The 20,070-nt window shown below is 39.3% G+C and overlaps 1 long non-coding RNA gene and 1 pseudogene across 1 annotated transcript in view; both read left to right on the top strand.

Moving 5' to 3' along the window:
- LOC110344060 (uncharacterized) overlaps positions 1–20,070 on the top strand; it is a 115,993-nt gene that overhangs the window by 25,947 nt on the left and 69,976 nt on the right. The gene's annotated exons all lie outside the window — the stretch shown is intronic.
- LOC147828692 (acyl-CoA-binding protein pseudogene) lies at positions 4,940–6,408 on the top strand (annotated as a pseudogene).

The following is a 20,070-nucleotide window of genomic DNA, read 5'->3' as shown; positions in this document are numbered from 1 at the left end:
TGGTGTAACTCAATGAGAAACCAAAGTGGAAATTCCTTTGTTTAATATTTAAAAGGAAGAAACACTATACTTCCTGGGGGAAAAATTTATAGTTCCTGTTATAACACATTTAAAAACATAATTATAACATTGGTTTAGAAGGTTTTCTTGTCAATCCCATAGGAGAGAAGGAGGTTGGAAAGGTGGTAGCTCATAGCATCCTGAAGGGATGTGTTAAAAAAAGAACCCTAGCTTTCCAGATTACAAGGGGTCCCCTGAGACCATCCCATACCTTGTTCAGTAGCATGAGACTGAAAGCCTCTGTAGGGACTTCTGGCCTAGCCTGGCAAGAAAAATGATGACAGATTGGTAGGTCTTTAGAAAGTGGGCCAAAGTATAATTAATATAGAAATGATACAAAGCATCAAAGTTTCTACCAAGGGAGAAGACTATACAAAAGGGGAGTAAATCCACAATCTTGCTTCTATTTTTTCTCCTAAAATACTTTTTTTCTCTACAGTTTATGCCAAGAGAATTAAATTTATTTTCAGAATATCTTTTCTTTCTTTTTCTTCCATCCCTTCTTCTTGTCCTTCTTCTATGTTAGGAGCTGGCAAGGACCAGGGAGTTAAATATTTTAGGCTTTGGAGGTCAAACCATCTCAGATGCAACTATTCAGTGCTATTTGTAGTGCAAAGCAATACACAAGTGAATAGGTGGTGCTATGCACTGTGACACTTTATTTACAAAAACAGGCTGTGGGCCAGATTTGGTTCAGGACATATAGTAGTTTATCTTCCCCTGTTATGTATTGTAATAAAGTTTAAATGAAGTTCCCAGAAGAGGTATAATTGTCACTAAGTGGTTAAGACAACAGGGTAGCTATCTGGGCGAAAATAAATTTGTGGGGCCAGGGTTTTAGTTCAGTGGTTCTGCCTCCTGCCTTGAAAGTGTAAGATCCCATGTTTGATCCCTGGTGCCAAAAAAAAAAAAAAAAAAAAAAAAGTAGGAAGTTAGCCTTCTGGGCTGCCGTACTGCCCCCAGCACTGAGGAGGTGAGCCACTTGGGTGCCAGCAATGTCCCCCGGCCTCCCCCGCCCCGGCCCGTTGAAATGAGAAGACATATAAACAAGTCTCAAAACCAGACTTCCGGATCACCTAAAGCAACCCCAAAGGGAAACGAGATGGAACAATCTGATATTCAACTACCTGGACTCCCTGAACTGGCAACAAAAAGGATCTGGAAAAATGAAATCAGAAATAATTTCTCAGATAGCAGCAGAGACTGTGTCCATAGTGCAAGACATGATTAATAAGTCTAGGGAAAAAAAAGTCTAGAAAGGACACAGATAAAAAAATAGAGGAGCTGAGAAACATGATGGAATCCCAACATAGGAAATAAATGCAATCCATAAAACAGATGCAAACAGATTTCCAGGAGATTAAAAATTCCATTGAAAGTTTACACAGCAGAACGAACCAATGTGAGGACAGGATTTCAGATATAGAAGATAAGATTGCAATTAGTGAGGAGGAAAAGAAAAATTTCTTTAAAATAGTAAGGGACCACAAGAAATCAATCCAGCAGCTGCTAGACAATGCAAAGAAGAATAACACAGGACTGATTGGAGTCAATGAAGAAACAGGAGAGAGTACAGATGACATAAAAAATACTGTTCACAGACGTGATGACAGAAAACTTCCCAAGGAGGGGAAAAGAACTTGACATACGGATAAGTGAGGCATATAGGACTCCAAATAGCCTTGATCAAAAAAAATCTACACATAGGCATATAATAGTTAGGATTCCAGAAATCCAGCAGAAGAGCAAAGTTCTACAAGCAGTGAGAGAAAAGAAACAAATCACATACAAAGGAAAGCCCATCAGAATCACAGCAGACTTCTCAATGCAAACCCTCAAGCCAAGAAGAGCTTGGAGTGATGTATTTAAAGCCCTAAAGGAAAACAGCCTCCAACCCAGATTGATGTACACTGCAAAACTATCTTTCAAAACTGATGGAGAAATAAGATACTTTCATGACAAAGAGCACCTTAGAAACTTCATGAATACCAACCAGCACTCCAAAAACTTTTAGACAATATCCTAGGAAAAGACAATGAGGATCACAACCCCAGAAAGCCCAGCAGAATGAATCCATTGGGCACGACAAGAAATTAAATGCAAAGGGGGAGAATCCAACAAAAAGAAAAAGTCATGACAAGGACAAGCCAATATGTATGAGTTATAACCATCAATGTTAATGGTCTCAATTCACTAATCAAAAGAAATAGACTGGCAGAATGGGTCAAGAAGCGAGATCCAACAATATGCTGCATGCAAGAAACACAATTCAAAAAGAAACTCATAGACTAAAAGTTAAAGGGTGGAAAACAATACTCCATGTGACAGGAACCTGAAAAAAAGCAGGATTAGCTATCCTCTTTGCAGATCAAGTGGATTTCAAACCAACACTGATTAAGAGAGACAAAGAAGGACACTACATCCTTGTAAAGGGAAGAATCCAAGAGGAAGAGATGACAATCATAAATATATATGCACCAAACACTAGTGCTCCCAACTATATAAAACAATTACTAACGGACATGGAAAATCAAATAAGGACTAATGCAATAGTAGTGGGGGACCTCAATACCCCACTGTCACAAATAGATCAACTAGACAAAAAATAAGCAATGAAATACTGGAGCTTAATCAAATTCTTGAACAAATGAACTTAACAGATGTATACAGGTGTTCCACCCTGCAAAATCAGAATACACATTCTTCTCAGCTGCACATGGGTCATTCTCCAAAATAGGCCACATACTTGTTCATAAACATGTTTAAGTAAGTGCAAAGGAATCGAAGTTATCCCCTGTATATTATCAGACCATAGTGCGATGAAATTGGAGATCAATAGCAAAGGAAACCACAAGAATTTCATAAACACAGGGAAATTGAACAACACACTTCCAAATAATGAATGGGTCACAGATGAAATTAAAGAAGAAATCAGACAGTTCCTTCAATTAAATGACAATGACAATACAACATATCGGAATCTATGGGACACAATGAGAGTAGCCTTACAAGGGAAATTTATAGCAGTGAATACTCATATTAGGAAAACAGAGAGAGCCCAATTAAACCTGATGCTAAATCTTTTTTTTTCCCCCATTCCTAGCCCTCCCTTCACCCCCTCCACCCTTCCCTATTTACAAAGACTTTATTTCCATTTTTTCCATTTCTCATCATTTTTCCTTTTCCTTCTTTCCTTTCCCCTGCCCCTCCCACTACCCCTACCCCTTTGGACCTTTTCTTCCTATTTTGTATTATCGATTATTAATTGTAATCATTGATACATTTTAGGTATACAATATAATGACATTCATTGTTGGAAATTTGCACCTTTACATAATCTCTCCTGGTTCCCATCTTTCACCCTTGCCCAGCCCTCCCTTCAACCCCTCCAGTCCTCCCTATTTACAAAGATTTTGTTCCTATTTTTCCATTTTCTCATATTAATTCCATTCCCTTCTTTCCTTTCCCCTACCCCTCCCACCTCCTTCCCCTTTGCCCCCTTTCTTCCTACTTCACATTACCTATCATACATTTTAGTCTCCATTTACACTTTCAGTTTCTCACACCAAAGAAACTATTCGGCATTTATACATGCTAAATCTTAAGCTTGTAGAAAAAGAAGAGCAGGACAAACCTAAAGCTCATACAAGGGAGGAAATTGGGCTGGGGATTTAGCTCAGTGGTTCTGCTGCCTGCCTCTCAAGTACAAGTTCCCAAGTTTGATCCCTGGTACCAAAAAAACCAAATAAACAAACAAAAAAGGGAGGAAATTATAAAGATCAGAGCAGAAATCAATGCAATGGAGACTAAGAGAATGATACAAAAAAAATCAATGAAGCCAAGAGTTGGTTCTTCAAAAGAATAAACAAGGGCCAGGGATTTAGCTCAGTGATTTCGCCGCCTGCTACGCAAGTGCAAAGACCTGAGTTCGATCCCCGGTACAAAAAAAAAAAAAAAGAATAAACAAAATTGACCAACCCTTAGCCAACCTTATCAGAAAAAGGAAAGAAAAGGCCCAGATCCATGCAATTAGGAATGAAAAGGATGAAATTACAATGGACCCATCAGAAATCCAGAGGATCATCAATACCTACTTTGAGAACCTATATGCCAATAAGATGGAAAACATGGAAGAAATGGACAGATTCCTAGATATGTATGAATTACCAAAGTTGAATGAAGAAGACCTAAAAATTCTAAACAACCCAATATCAATTGATGAAATTGAAAACCTAATTAAAAACTTACCAACTAAGAAAAGCCTGGGTCCTGATGGCTTCACTGCTGAATTCTACAAGACATTTAGAAAGGAACTACTGCCAGTACTGTTTAAACACTTCAATGAAATTGAAAGGGAAGCAATACTCCCAAATTCATTCCTGGAAGCAAGCATCACCTTGATCCCCAAAGCAGAAAAAGACCCAACTGAAAAAGAGAACTATAGGCCAATCTCACTAATGAACATAGATGCAAAATCCTTAATAAGATATTGGCAAATAGAAGGCAGAAGATCATCAAGAAGATCCTACATCCTGACCAAGTGGGATTCATCCCAGGGATGCAGGGATGGTTCAACATATACAAATCAATAAATGTAATACACTATATCAATAGAGCCAAGGACAAGACCATATGATTATCCCCATAGATGCAGAAAAAGCATTCAACAAAATCCAACATGCATTTATGATAAAAACCCTACAAAAAATTGAAATAGACAGTCTCTACCTCAATCTGATAAAAGCCATCTATGAAAAGCCAACAGCCAATATCATACTAAATGGTCAAAAACTGAAATCCTTCACACTCAAATCAGGAACAAGACAAGGATGTCCACTATCACCACTCCTGTTCAATATAGTCTTGGAAACATTAGCCACAGCAATTAGACAAGAGAAAGAAATAAAAGGAATAAAGATAGGAAATGAAGAAGTCAAAGTGTCATTATTTGCAGATGACATGATACTCTATATAGAAGACCCCAAGAGGGCCAGGGATTGAGCTCAGTGGTAAGCACAAGGTCCCAAGTTTGAACTCTGGTACCAAAAACAAACAAAACAGAACAAAACAAAAGACCCCAAGAACTCCACCAAAAGTCTTCCAGACTTAATAACCAAATTCATCCTGTTCCTCACCTCCTATGTGAACTCTTCAGAATCCTGGTAGTCTCACCAGCATGTTTCAGGCTGAGTTTGAGAAAGCTGCTGAGGAGGTTAAGCACCTCAAGACCCAGCCAATGGACCAAGATATGTTGTTCATTTACAGCCACTACAAACAAGCCACTGTGGGCGACATAAATACAGAGCAGCCTGGGATGTTGGACCTCAAAGGCAAAGCCAAGTGGAATGCCTGGAACCAGCTGAAAGAGACTTCCAAGGAAAGTGCCATGAAAGCTTACATTGACAAAGTAGAAGAGCTAAAGAACAAACACGGAATGTAACAGACTGGATTTGGTCACCAGCCACACGTTTAACCTAAAACTGTGTAATGCCTTGTTTTTTCTAATACTGTGGGTGATGTGAAATTAGTCAGTACTCTAGTTTCTCAGGGTGTACCAGGATGTTTTTCTAACAGTTTAGGAGCAGGAATGGTCACTGACCTCTTCCTTCCCCCAGTAGTTTTTATCTGGAATCAGTTAAAAAGAAAAATAACCAAATTCAGTAAAGTAGTTGAATACAAGGTGACCACACCAAAATCAATAGCTTTCCTCTACACAAACAACAGACTCACTGAGAGAGAAATAGGGCAAACAATTCCTTTCATAACAGCATCCAAAGAACTGAAATATCTAGGAATCAACCTAACAAAAGAAATCAAAGACCTCTTCTCTGAAAACTATAGCACTCTGAAAAGAGAGATTGAAGACCATATCAGAAAATGGAAAGACATCCCTTGCTCCTGGGTAGGAAGAATCAACATGGTGAAAATGGCCATACTCCCAAAACTGCTATATAGATTCAATGCAATCCAAATTGAAATTACAGCAGCATACTTCACAGACCTTGAGAAAAAATTCATTTGGAACAAGAAGAGACCTAGAATAGCAAAAGCAATTCTAGGCAACAGAGACATGGCAGGGGTATCACAACCCTCAACTTGAAACTATACTACAAAGCTACTGCAATAAAAACAGCATGGTACTGGCAAAGAAACAGACCTGAGGACCAGTGGAACAGATTAGAAGATGCAGAAACAACGCCAGACACACTCAGCCACCTCATCTTCGACAAAGGAGCCAAACACCCTCACTGGAGGAAATATAGCCTCTTTAATAAATGGTGCTGGAAAAATTGGGCTTCAACTTGCCAAAGATTAAAACTAGACCTGTGTCTCTCACCATGCACTAAACTAAAATCAAAATGGATTAAAGATCTAAATATTAAAATAGAAACTCTGAACCAGTTGGAACAGAGGTTAGGTAGAACCCTTGAAGACATCAGTGTAGGAAAAGATTTTATGAACAAAACCTCAGTTGCCCATGAACTAGCACAAACAATCAACAAATGGGATCTCTTCTTATTAAAAAGCTTCTGCACAGCAAGAGAAACCACCAGCAGTGTGAAGAGACAACCCACAATGTGGGAAAAAATCTTCACCTGCTCTTCCTCAGACAAAGGTCTACTATCTTGAATCTATAAAGAACTTAAAAAGATCAGACCTCCCAAATTTAAAGACCCAATTCAAAAATGGGCATCTGAAATGAATAGACATTTCTCAGACAAAGAAGTAGAAATACCAAATAAATACATGAAAAAATGTTCAACATCTCTGGTCATTTGAGAGATGCAAATGAAAACAACGCTGAGATTCCACTTCACTCCAGAAAGAATGGCTGCTATCATGAAATCAACCAATAACCAATGCTGGCGGGGCTGTGGGGAAAGAGGAACCCTGCTCCACTGCTGGTGGGAGTGTAGACTGGTGCAACCACTGTGGAAATCATTATGGAGATACCTCAAAGAACTAGGACTGGAAGTCCCATTTAACCCCGCTATTCCACTGCTGGGGATCTTCCCCAAAGAATTAAAAGAATCATACCACAGTGATATAGGTGCGCCCATGTTCATAGCAGCACAGTTTGTGATAGCTAAAACTTGGAAACAGCCCAAATGCCCATCAACTGGAGACTGGATAAAGAAAATGTGGTTTTTTAATAAAATGGAGTACTACTCAGCCATAAAAAATGAGAAATTAGAGACATTTATAGCTAAGTGTATGCACATTGAGGCAATACTCTTACGTGAAATAAATAGGACACACATGTAAATACCGAATAGTTTCTCTGGTGTGAGAAACTGAAAGTGTAAATAAGGACTAAATGTATAACAGGTAATGTGAAATAGGAAGAAAAGGGGCAAAGGGGAAGGAAGTGGGAGGGCTAGGGGAAAGGATAGAAGGGAATGGGATTAATATGAGGAAATGGAAAAATAGGAACAAAATCTTTGTAAATAGGGAGGACTGGAGGGGTTGAAGGGAGGGCTGGGCAAGGGTGAAAAATAAGAACCAAGAGAGACTATGTAAAGGTGCAAATTTCCAATGATGAATGTCATTATGTTGTATACCTAAAATGTACCAATGATTAGAATGAATAATCGATAATGTAAAATAGGAAGAAAAGGTCCAAAGGGGTAGGGGTAGTGGGAGGGGCAGGGGAAAGGAAAGAAGGGAAAGGAAAAAAATGATGAGAAATGGAAAAAATGGAAATAAAGTCTTTGTAAATAGGGAAGGGTGGAGGGGGTGAAGGGAGGGCTAGGAATGGGGAAAAAATAAGAACCAAGATGCATTATGTAAAGGCACAATTCCCAATGAGAAATGTAATTGTGTTGTATACCTACAATGTACCAATAAAAGAATTTAATACAAAAAAAAAATTAAAAAAAATTTTAAAAATAAAATTAAAAAAAAAGTAAATAGGGAAGGGAGCACAGAGAATGGGGAAAAAATAAGAACCAAGATACATCATACATAAGTACAAGCACCCAATGATAAATATAAACGTATTGTATACCTAAAATGTACCAATAAAAGAATTTAAATAAAAAAAGAAAAAGAATGTAAGGAAATTATTTTAACACCTCAAAATAAGGAAAATCCTCTAATTAAATAAAATTATTTTAAGAATGACAGATTCGGGCTGGGAATTTAGCTCAGTGGTTCCGACTCCTGCCTCACAAGTACAAGGTCCCAAGTTTGATCCCTGGTACCAAAAGAAAAAAGGAATGACAGGTTCAACTACAAATCATATAAGGAAAATAAATCACTATCCCATAGGGCTAATGCTATAGCTTGAGCCCACAGGAAAGAAAATACACATAGTTGTTAAATGTTTTATAAAATTTTTAATTGGCACATAATACTTATATGTATTGATGAGATAAAGCATGAAATTCAAAATATGCACACAATGTAAAATAAGTAAATCAGGAGAGCTAGCATTTCTTTCTCCTCAAACATTTGGCTAAGATCAGGTATAGTCCCCTCCAATGTTTATATTTCTCTGTATTAGGAAATTTCAATTATTTTGAAATATACCACAAATTGGTGTAGACTGTAGGTAGCCTGCTGTGCTGTAAAACACTAAAACCACTTAACTGTAGTTTGATACCAGTTCTTTAGCCTCTTCCTATTCCTCTGACCTCCTGTCCTTTCTAGTTTCCAGTGATCATTATTCTACTGTTTTCTGAGATTAACATGTTAACTTCCACATGTAAGTGTGAACGTATGCTATTTGTCTCTGTGCCTGCAGTTTTATCCATGTTCCTAGAAATTACAGGATTTCATTCTTTTTTATTTATTTTTATTTTTTATTTTTTGGTACCGGGAATTGAACTCAGGTCCTTGCGCTTGTGAGGCAGGCAGCAGAACCACTGAGCTAAATCCCCAGCCCTTTTATTTTTAAATTTAAATTTAATTTAATTTAATTTTTTCTTGGTACCAGGGATTGAATTCAGGATATTGCGCTTGCGAGGCAGGTGCAGCACCACCGAGCTAAATCCCTGGGCCTCAAAAATATGGTTTTTGGGGGCTGGGGATTTAGCTCAGTGGTTCCGGAGCCTGCCTCAAAAGTGCAAGGTCCCAAGTTTGATCCCCGGTACCAAAAAAAATATATATATATATATGTTTTTTTATTGAGATAGGGTCTCACTATATAGTTCAGGCTGACCTTGAACTCACTATGTAGTGCAAGTTGGCCTCAAACTTGCAGCAATCCTCCTGTCTCAGCCTCCAAAGTGCTGAGATTACAGGCATGCACCAGCATATCTATTTGTGTATTTCAAATTTTAATAGATATTTTCAAACTGCCCTTCATAGATGTTGTACCAATTAATATTCACTGACAGTATAAAGTAGTGCTTTGTTAACCCAGTGTTTTTTCAGATATCTGGATTATATTATTGCCTACTGATATGTGAATAATGGAATTTATTTTATTGTTTGTTGTTTTGTTTTTTTGTGCCGGGGATCGAACTCAGGTCCTTGCGCTTGCACAGCAGGAGGCGAAACCACTGAGCTAAATCCCCGGCCGCTGAATAATGGAATTTAAATGAGGCTCTGGGCTCAATCCCCAGGACCGCAAAACTTAATTAACAGAAGACATGTAAATGGGAAACAAGTATATGAAAAATGCTCAGTAGCACTATACATGAGGGAAATGCAAATCAAAACCACAATAATATGTTGTCTCCTCCCCATCAGAATAGCTACTATCAAAAAGACAAATATCAAATGCTGGCAAGTATGAAGAGAAAGGAGATTGTCAGTGGGAATGTAAATTAGTACAACCATTGTGGAAACAGTATGAAGGATCCTCAAAAAACTAACAATAGACCTCCCACATAATCCATCTGTTTTAGTCACTTTCTCATTGCTGATACACAATACCCAACACCCACAACTGTAGGGGGGAGAATTTATTTTGGCTCGCAGACTATAGACGTTTCAGTCTATAGTTGGCTGGCTCCAAGGCAGGGCAGCATAGCAGAGGGGCCTGGCCAAGGAGAAACAGTCAGAAGCAGAGAGACAGCAAGGGAGGAGGAAAAGAGATAGACCCTTCTAGGCCAATCCCCTGGTAACCACCTCCTCAGACCAGACTTCACCTCCCAACATCACAGTTAGCTATAAACTCATCTGTGGACTAATTCAACATCACACACCCATGATCCAGTCACCTCCCAAAAGCCCCACCTATGAGCACATGAGGCTTTGGGGACATCTAGATCAAAGCCACAACAGCAGCTATCCCACTCCTGGCTATACAATATGGAATCGACCAAGGTGCTCATCAGTGGATGAATGGATAACGATAGATAGATAGATAGATAGATAGATAGATAGATAGATAGATAGAACCATTTAAAAAAGAATGGGGCCAGGGATTTAGCTCAGTGGTGCCACTGCCTGCCTTGAAAGCTCGAGATCCTGAGTTCAATCCCTGGTACCATAAAAATAAATAAAATAATTTTTGAAATGCACATCTTTTTTTGGTGCTGCAACTTACTAAAGAGTTTCATCTATAGATATAACTGGGGATATACAAAGTGATATATATGCAATGTTTGTTATTATTGTACTTTTTAAAAGACACCATAGATAGGAAATGACATTGTCCACGAATAGTGGACTGGTATATCTCACTGACATATCCGTGCCATGAAATATTGTATAGATGTAAAAAAAAAAAAGAATTAAAACAACTCTGTGTTCTGATACAGAAGGATCTTTGACTTATACTACTAGGAAAAAGTTCCAGAGAAGATGCCTGGTGTGCTTGGAATTACGTAAAAAAAGGAGGCGTGGTACACATTTGTATCTGTTTGTATCAAAGCCTCTGGAAGGATACATGAGAAACTAGTAACAGTGGCTTCCTGTTTGAAGAAGAGATGGGAAGAATTGTATATATAGGTCGTAGAAATAAGGAGATTTTTCATTCCACGCCTTTTTATTATTTTTGCTTTTCAAGCCATAGGATGCGTTAGTATTTTTTACAAGTCAGAAGCATTCAAATAATTTGGCCTTTCTCTCTCTCTCTCTTTCTCTCTCTCTCTCTCTCTCTCTCTCTCTCTCTCTCTCTCACACACACACACACACACACACACACACACTCTGTTATTTTGGGATTTGTGGGGCATTATAGTATAAATTTGATAAATCTCTAGTAAATGTTGAATAAGTTTTCTGCTCTGTATGTGGAAAGAGGGCAACATAGGAGCATAAACTTTCTCTTTATAATTCCTGGTTATTTCATCAGAGTAGACACAGGAAGATGCTGTCACTAGTCTGTGTGCTGTAAAGGTGGATTGGACTGCCTTGGGGAGCACCAAGTTTCCCACTGCTAGACTTGTTCAAGCACACATGGCACTGCATTTTGTGGGGGCGATTGTAGAAAGGGTAACAACTTTAAGTCACATCCTCCATTCCAGTCTGAGATTCTATAATTATAAGAAAAAAATGAAGTGAATACCATGCATTTTATCATAAGTAATAAACTTTGTGGGGGGAAAGTGCTAGAGCTGTATGCACTTTATAAACTAGTTTGGGGATACAGAGGACTAAAGCAGTGGAAGGAGAGACAGGAAATGACACCGTTGGGGATGGAACAGGCAGTGGGGAAGGAGGAGGGCCAAGACCCAAGGACACGAAGATGTTCCTGTCAAGCCAAATAGCCCTACCCTAGTAGATGAGGGTGGGTTGTGGTGCTGTTTTCAGTATTTTGCTGGCAGAGGAGAGCAGAATACAACAATCACTTTCCAGAATACCATGCAATGTGCAGATGGGAAGCAATTTTTAAGGAAATGGCTAGAAATTGTTGAAATTGATTTTCAAATCATCCTTGTTTGTTTGGCTGGTGAAACACCCGACAGCTAATGCTTTCAAGCATTCTCATTTGAAGTCCATTTTAGCTGACGTTCATACCTTAATTGTATATAGCATCTAATATAGCAGAAGATACTGAGTAAATGTTTGATGAGAATAGTGCTGCACAAAATGCAGTGCGTTTAGAAGAAGAGCTTGGAAAGATGACAGAAGCAGTATGGCAAATGAGTGATCAGTATTCCTTCCCCCACGTCTTTCCTTTTCCTCTCTCATCCCTTTCCTTGACCTTCTTTTATTTTTATTTTTTATTTTTTGGTACTGGAGATCGAACTGTGGTCCTTGCGCTGCGAGGCAGGTGGCAGAACCATTGAGCTAAATCCCCGGCCCCCCTTGACCTTCTTTTAAAGCTATGTCTGAGAAGACTGAGTAGTCTATGAAGAAATAGTGCACTGGTGGTGCTCAAAAATTTAAAAAGCTTCCCATAATTGTAAGTATTGTTACTTCCCACTGTGCTGTCGATATAAGGGAGATAATGTTGCGCTTTGTAATGCTGTGGGGTAAGCTGATAGTCCGAGTTGTTAAAGTTACTGAGGTATAGTTAGACACCAGGTCCATTTCATGGGGGAGAGAATGAGGGGATAAGGAACCCTTGAGAGATTATGGAGTTGTTAACAGTACAGTGGTTAATGTTGTGTGTTAACTTGGCTGGGCCATCACGTCTAGATATTTGGTCGAGCATTATCCTAGATATTTCTATGAGGGTGTTAACATTGAAGTGGGTAGATTTTGAGTAAAGCAGATTAGTTTTCAAAATATGGGTGGACTTCATCTAATCCTGTGAAGTCTGTAATAGAATGAAGACTGACAGACCTGGAGGTAGAAGAAATTCTGCCAGCTGAGGGCCTTTGAACTTGACCTGAAATATCAGCTCTTTCCTGGGTCTCTCTGCTGGCCCAACCTGAACATTTTGGACTTCCCAGCCTCCTTAGTCATGTACTCCAATTCTTTACAGAGCTCTCTTTCTTTTCTTTTTTGGTACCAGGGATCGAACTTAGGGCCTTACACTTGCCAGGCAGGCATGGTACCACTGAGCTACATCCCCAGCCCCACACACATTCTGTTGATTTTGTTTCTTGGAGGACACTGACTAACACATTAACTATGCTCATTTTTTTTTTTTTTTTTTTGGTATCGGGGATAGAACTCAGAACCTTCCGCTTGCAAGGCAGGTGTGGTACCACTGAGCTAAATTTCTGGCCCCAACTATGCTTGTTTTTTTAAAAAAGTTTTCTGAAAGTATGTGGGGTTGTTTTTTTTTTTGGTATTGGGGATCAAACTTGGGACCTTGTGCTTGCAGTGCAGGTGGCAGCACCACTGAGCTAAATCCCTGGCCCCTATGTGGTATTTTTAAATACTTAATTCTGTTTTATGAGATATCTATTTTTTTTGTTGTTTGGTATTTTTTTTGCGGGGGGGGGGGGTTGGTTTTCTTTGTTACCAGGGATTGAACTCGGGACCTTGCGCTTGCAAGGCAGGCGCCGGAACCACTGAGCTAAATCCCTGGCCCCTGTTTTTGTTTTTTGGAAACAGGGTCTCACAATGTTGTTCAGGCTGGCCTTGAACTCACTGTGTAGCCCAGGCTGGCCTCAGACATGTGGAGATCCTCCTGCCTCAGCCTCCTAGGTGCTAGGATTATAAATGTGTGCTGCCACTCCTGGGTCTATGAGCTATCTCTCTGAGTTTCAGTTCTTTACCTGTAAAATAAGAAAGATATGATGGGAACTATGTCACCACTAAAATCCATTTTTCCCATCCTATGGGCACATTATACCACATTTCTTAGCTGCTGGCCACATGAGTATGTTTCAATGGAGTGTGAATGGAAGGGATGTATGGTACTTCTGGACCTGCATCTTAAAATGGTAGGTGCACTTTATCTGTGTCATCTTCCTCTTTTTGCCTGGGATGGATCTTGGCCAAAGTATCTGAGGAAATGCTGGAGCTACACATCAGAAGGAACTAGACTCCCTAAATGACTGAGTGGATCAGAACTATGCCACGAATCTGGACCGATCATCTCAACACTGTTATGTGAGTGAGAAATAAAATTATTTGCTCTTTAAGCCATTGTGTAATCTATTTGTTAAAGCAGCTTAGTTTTTGGCCTAACTAAGCCAGGATGATCTCATCAACTGTTTCACCTCCTTTGTGGGGTTTTTGTGAGGATAAGATGAAAGGAAATGGCAAGTATCTGCACAGATGTCTATAGTACCATCTTTACTTGACTGTCCAACGTGAAGCTTCCCCAGGCCTCTGTAAAATGGGTACAGTAGTCTCTGATATCAAGTGAGAAAAATGCTTCTTTGGGATAAAGAGTTGTAGAAGATCTGGGTATAGTGGCACATGCCTGTAACCCCAGTTACTCAGAAGGCTGAGGAAGGAGGATTGCAAGTTGGAGGCAGCCTAGGTAACTCTGAAAGAGCCTGTTTGGTTTAAATATGAAGTGTTCCTCAAAGACTCATGTACAGAGAACCTGACCCCCAGTGTAGCAATGTTCAGAAATGAGGCCTAAATAAAGAAAATTTTAAAAAAGAAAAAGAAATGGGGTCTAGAGAAGTAATTGGATCATGGGATGCTCACCTCTTCAGTGGGTTAATCCATTGATGAGTTCAGAGCTGCATGTGCTGTTAGGAAGTGGGTCCTGTTAGAGTGAGTGGGTCACTGGGGTTTGAAGGTTATGTCCCATCCCCAGCCTCTTCATTTCTCTCTGGCTCTTTCCACTATTTATATTTCATGGCTGCCTTGAGGTGAGCAGCTTTCCTCCACCACGTCCTTCTACCTTGAAGCTAGCCATGGACTAAAACCTATGAACCTTGAGACAAAATAACCCTTTTTCCCTTAGTTGTGTGTGTCAGACATATATCCCAGTAACAGAAAGGTGACTAACACAGACCCTGTCTCAAAATAAAAAGGGCTGGGGATGGAGCTCAGTGGTAGAGTGTTAGCCTAGTATGGACTAGGTTCTAAGTTCAGTCCTCAGTACTACAAAAAGAATTGTATAATAAATACAGAAAAACTAACATTTTTATTACCACCAACTGTGCTTAATCATATTTAGCAACAAAGAACTAATGTAAACAGTAGGAAATGAGTGGCTATTGAAAGCAAATGACATGTTGGATAAGTTTAATTTTATAACCATGTCATGAGCTGGTGGCAATCCCTGAAGTGCCCATGTGAGCTACAATAGATGTTATTAGTTGTCTAGACTTTGCCAGAAAACTAGTTTAGAGTGGCAGGATTTATGGTTTCATATTCCTGTAAGGGCACAAAATTGACTAAACTGCATTAGTCTGGTGAAAGACAAGCATTAACTCTCAGCTGATTCTTCCTTTACACAAAAACATTTCCATATCCAAAGTACAGTATGTAATAAGTCACTGTAGGACAGCTTCACAATATAACAACTATATCTGAAGTAGATGTCAACAGATGTTTGGAAAAAAATGATTGAGGAAAGAAAATGATTGGCTACTTTAAGTGGCCATGCCTGAGAGTTTTGTTTAATTCTTGTGGAATGAGAAAATGGAATATTTCTCATCCTTTCATGTGCACAGAGCCAGATCTGATGTGCCAGAAGAAGTGGCTTATTACGCTTTTGGAAAGAAATATTTTCACAGTCTCATTGACACTGCTCTAATTTGGTTATCAAAACTTAACTACTGGAAAAGGAGAACCATTAATAATTCCATTAGGAAAAATGATCCATTAGGAAACACCCCAGGAGGTACTTTCAGATGGGAAGTTCAGTGCCATGGACTGAAATCCAGCTGGGATGGAATCTGGAATGACTAGAAGGAACATCCTGGAAAACAACACATGAAAATGTACAATTTGTAATAGTGAATGTAATGCAATTGAGTTTCTTTGGAAACTCATACCAGCTACCCTAAGTAAGCAGGTTCTCAAGGTCAACTATTTACTTTTGACACTGACAGCTGCTTCTCCCAACAATGGCTTAAAAGAAAACCAACAGGAATCATTTTGGCAAGAAAGAGGGATCATCTTAGGAGCTTAATGAAAGAAATAATCTGAGCTTGTTTGTAATAAGTAAATATTAGTGGTTTAGGGAACACTTAGGAATTTTCTTCATAGTAATAAATGTCAAAGAGAAATGTTTGTCTTTTATTATTAGATTTTAGACTAATTTACCCAAATTAATTAGACCTAATTTAATTTACCCCTTTGCCCAATGAGAAAGAGAAAAATAAAGCTAAATGAAGTGAGTAATTAAACAGGGAAAGAAAAAGAAGTTGAGACTATTTTACATATGGCTCATGAAATTCTATTTGGGCTGAGGAGGATTAACTGTTATGAAGATTTCATGCTGTGAGGGGTTGATGGAATGGATGGGTGACAGACGAAAGAGATGGGGATGAATATACAGCTCATTCAGACATCTCCAGTTTCTTACTCAGCATCTCTCCTGCTGAAGATGATGGAATAAGGTAAGGCATTAAAGCAGAACTGAGTCTCACAGCTCTGTAGGGAGAATTACAAAGACTGGGACAAAATGTGCTTTCATTTGGTTTTGTCTGAGATGATGTCATGTGTGTACATTTGAGTCATTGCATTAAGAGTTTTTCAGAGAACTAAAACCAATAGGAGATATCTATCTATCAATCTATCTATCTACCTTCCTACCTATCTATCTGTGTGAAGTGGCTTGGTGATTATGGAAGAGGAGAAGTCTCAAAGATTTACAGTCACAAGCTAAAGGCCCCAGAGAGCTGATGGTGTAGTCCCGGTCTGAGTCTGAAGGCCTGAAGTACAAAGGCTGGTGGTATAAGTTCCAGTCTGAGTTGAAGTCTAAAGGCAGGAAAAGGTCAAGATCCCAGTTTAGTGATCATCAAACAAAGAGCTAGTTCTCCTTTATTTTGCATTTTGTTCTGTTCTGGCCTTCAACAGATTGGAAGAGGCCCACTCACAGCGGGAAGGGCAAATTGTTTTACTCAGTTTAACCATTCAAACGTCGGTCCACCCAGAAACACCGGCACAGACACACCCAGAGTAATGCTCAGCCACATGTCTGGACATTCACTTGCTATCAAGATGACCCTGAAAATTAGCCTCACAGCTGGGCATGATGGCGAGTGCCTGCAATCCCAGGAGTCAGGAAGCTTAGGCAGGAGAAGGAGCAGCGTGAGTCCCAGGCCAGCCTGGGCCTACATAATGAATTCAAGGCCAGCCTGGAATACATAGCAAGACTGTCTCAAAAAAAAAAGTAAAAAAATTAATCATCACAGACATATTATGCAAATATTGAATTTAGTGTAATCTTAGAAACTTGTTGCATGTCTTGATGATCACATAGGACCTTCAAATCCCACCGCATTCCCTAACAAATACCAGTTTATGAAAATAGCATCAGAAAGAAGGAGAAAGTGGAGGTAGAGAGACAAAGAACTATAATTGTTCTTGCTCTCTCCTCCTGGTGTCACTTATTTTTCCTTCCCAAAGGCAAGCATGTAGAATAATAATCAGATCCTTTTTTACTAGTCATTTGGAAGTAGAAAGTGAATGTCTCATTAAGTGCCAGGCTGTCTTGCTCTTGAGACTGCCAGTTACCCTGTGCCCCACCCAGCTCCACAAGCACCTTCTCGCTGGTATTTTGTCTTCTGCAATGTGTTCTGGCCTATGCTGTGGCCCAGCAGCAGGCCCTGCATTGTTGTGATTATTAGTTAATTGGTAGCTCTTTGGGGAAAACAATTTCCCACAATCTACCAAATACTTAAGATGGTATATATTCTTTGAGCTAGGGATTTCAATTCTAGGGCTCTATCCTGAGAAAATAATCAGACCTTCACTACAGAGTTTTTAGCTTCCTTTTTGGTGATAGTGATGGAATTTGTTTTGTTTTGTTTTGGTACCAGGGATTGAACTCAGAACCTTGTGCTTGCAGGGCAGGCAGCACTGAGCTAAATCTCTGGCCCAATAGTGATGAAGTTTGAAGTCAAATATTCCCATAAAATCAAAGTTAATTGTAGAATATCATACAACTTTATTTTTTAATTTACTGTTCTCCTGCCTTCTGCTAAATTTACCTCCAACTCTTTATTTGGGAAGTTTTTAAGCATAAAGAAAAGTTGAAGGAATGTTACAATGAAAACCTATATATCTTTCACCAGATTCACCAGTTGCTAACGTTTTGCTGCATTCTCTTTATTGTCCTCCATGCATATGTGTATGTATGTATGTATGTGCATATATATGCGGTGTTAGTACAAGGAAAAATGAGACAGTCTGAGTATTTACCCAAACTGTGTTTGTGTGGCTAGAAGGCATTTGATAATACCCACTGCAACTATCTCTAGACTGTAGTGAGGGCAAGCCGCCCATAGTGGTGAACTTTGGGGCTTCACCTTTCTATGTCACCCCAGGTTGTTTTCTGAGGGAAATCTCATTTTAATTAGCAAGTATTTCTTTGCTCTATAGTTACACAGAGATTAATATTTTATTTAGGTATAGGTCCTAGGTAGATTCTTCAATTTGTTAAAGTTGACACACAATACTCTCACTGAGAAATCATGAGAAAATGTTTTTCTTTCCGCTGCACTGGAAAGAATCATACTTCTCTTAAGCCATAAGTTTCTTTTATATTCTGACAAATGTGTATCATGAAACTGATATTGCTTTACTCTTTAAAAAAGAAACTCAGATTCCTCCTTTTTTTTTTTTTTTTGGTACTGGGGATTGAACTCGGGTCCTTGCGCTTCCGCAGCAGGCAGTGAAACCACTGAGCTAAATCCCTGGCCCTCAGATTCCTCCTTATAGCACAATATAGCAGATCTAGCTCCTCCTGGCAGTCATTGTTTCATTGAATGCCCATTGTAGTTGGTGGCAAACACTGTGATTTCCCTTGAGGCCTTTCTCTTGGCCTGCTTGTTGGTAGACCAGAGGTTCTGGCCCCAAGAGCAAACCTCAACCATTGGTGGGTGGGCTAACTCTAAAGGGTATTGTATGCTGTCACTTAGAGTGGGATTAAGCCTCCAGTTGCCCAGTGATAAATTACTTTTTTGGGCTTCTTTTCCTTTCCTATCTTATTTTTCTACTTTGTAAGAGGGTATCTCCTATTTAATACTTATATTTGTACACCATCTTCAACCAGAAGAGATAGTTCCATAATAGTTTGTGATTGAGCCCAAATCTTTTAGGACCCATCACCCTGGCAAATGGTGGGCTTTGGGGAATAGTGACTCTTGAATGTAAAAGGGCAGAATTGTCTTACTGCAGCCCAAGCATGGAGTACTGACTTGTTTCCTTGTTAGGGCATCACCATGGTAGTCAGTACAGAATGCCTTTTCCCCTGCAGTATTATCTGATTAAGAGAAACAATGATAGTGCTAGACTGATTAGACCTTTCAGTTATCTGTACTGCTAGAATTAAAATGATGAATTTTGCTGGGATAATAATATCTTTGATATCACTTGACCCTTTTATTCCCCATCTGTTATGGTTTAGGTCTAAAATGTCTCCCAGAAGTCTCATTAATTCAGGGGTGGAACTTTTTGAAGGTGATTGAATTATAGTCATACTCTATTCATCAGTGCATTAATTCATTGATAAGTTTATAGCTAAAAGTGATTGGAAGAGGTGTGTACAGGGAGTGTTTCTTTTAGGGTATATATTCCTCCCTGGCTCTTCCCTTTTCTCTTTGCTTCTCGGCTGCCATGAAGTGAGTAACTTTCTTCCATCATGTGCTTCTACCATGCTGCCGGAGCCACCTGACCATGGGCTGAATACCCTGAACCATGAACCAAAATGAACCTCACTTCCTTTAAATTATGAGCGTTAGGTATGTTGTCCCAATGATGGAAAACTTACTACCTCACCACTCTAATTGACCAAATCAGTATGGGAAATCCAGATACTGACCAGGAGTATATGACCTGGGTTGATGGTAAGATGAGCTAGGCCAAGCAGAATATATTCCTGGGAGTTTGAAACAAGAATCACTGAAAGCACTTACTCATTTGGTGAGAGTGAAGTGATGGCATAAGCCAGGGCCAGTGTCAAGCAAACAAAGGCACATGATAGATGGTAACAAAGTGAAGGAGCCAACCTATGGAAAGCAAGCCATCAGATAATTCCAGAGAGAAGTAGAGATGTTGAGCCCAATTCTCAGAAATGTTGGG

The sequence above is a fragment of the Heterocephalus glaber genome, unplaced genomic scaffold (genome assembly GCF_053883595.1).
Source record: "Heterocephalus glaber isolate CG9 unplaced genomic scaffold, H.glaber_assembly_v1.0 deba00000942, whole genome shotgun sequence".
Classification (NCBI taxonomy): Eukaryota; Metazoa; Chordata; class Mammalia; order Rodentia; family Bathyergidae; genus Heterocephalus; species Heterocephalus glaber.
This window is presented reverse-complemented; position numbering and strand designations above follow the sequence as displayed.